Genomic DNA, 1,292 nt, shown 5'->3' with positions numbered 1-1,292 from the left:
CCAAAATCTCGGTGTGTTTCTGTTGTGCTCAGATTGTTCAATCAACTTGGTAAGATGGCCACCAGAGGATGTATTATATCCTTTGTGCTTGAATCATAGTATAAGATACTATTATAAACAGGTTTTTTTATAGTTTGTCTATAATGTCAACCTGAAAATATAATAATAATCTAATATGTTAAATATTTTCACTATATAGATCCTATGGCCAATCATTGAAGAAGAAAGGTAACTCAAAAAAGATGAAAAAAAATTCATGAATGAAATTCTGATAATACAAGTAAGTGATTACAAAGAAGAAAAAAGTGAGATCCATCTAAAGCAAGACTATTGTTACTTCATATCTTTTTATATACAAGGGAAAGGGAGGGAAGGAGAACATAATAAGTATTTATTAAGCATCTACTATGGGCCAACTATTGGGTTAGTGCTTTATAAATATTAGATAATTTGGTAACAATATGTTTTTTGGAAGAAAAAAATGAATATAATCAAAATGTATATTAAAAAATTGATGTGTTTCTGGAAAATTATCAGCATCCTAAAGCTGAAAACAAACTTAAACTTTGAATGAATGTTGAGAACAATAAAAAGATCTTTAAAAATCTATTTTGGAAGAAAGAAGATTCAAGAAGAAATATGAATTCAATCAATGAATAAATATCTGTTAAGCCAATATTGTGTGCTAAGCACTGAACATACAAATACAATAAATTGATCCCTTTTCACAAGAACCATACATTGTGAAGGGGGACAGAAAAAAGACATAACACATATGCAGAATAAATATTAAAAGAAAAATACTAAATAGTTAAATAGAATATAGTTTGAAAGAGTGAGTATTAGAAGTTATAGATCATCAGGAAAGGATTCCAAACCTGTGAAGACTTCCCATAGCAGAATGGGTGGATGAGAACAATTTGTTCCAATATTCACAAAAACGACTGAAGCAAGTATTATAGAGGGTCTAGAACTTGGTCAGACATGGAAGACACCAAAGTCATCCACTGCATCTTGGGCCATCACCATTTATCTAGACATTTGTCTTGTCACTGAGCTTCAATGACCATATGAGAGATGACTTGGTGCAGCTCTGTTTCACTTAAATCCAACCCACATGTAAGTCAAGGCATGGCCCTGTGATATCTTTGGTCCTCTTTGAAAATAAAGGACAAACAACAACAACAACAAAATGTAGAAGGTAATACTCTACCTATATCTTGAAGAAGGAAAAAAAAAAGACTCTGTGAGGTAGAGGTGAGGATGGAGTGCATTCAAGGCATGGATGACAG

Source organism: Sminthopsis crassicaudata, chromosome 3, assembly GCF_048593235.1.
Source record: "Sminthopsis crassicaudata isolate SCR6 chromosome 3, ASM4859323v1, whole genome shotgun sequence".
NCBI classification, from domain to species: domain Eukaryota; kingdom Metazoa; phylum Chordata; class Mammalia; order Dasyuromorphia; family Dasyuridae; genus Sminthopsis; species Sminthopsis crassicaudata.
Note: the sequence above shows the minus strand (reverse complement) of the source record.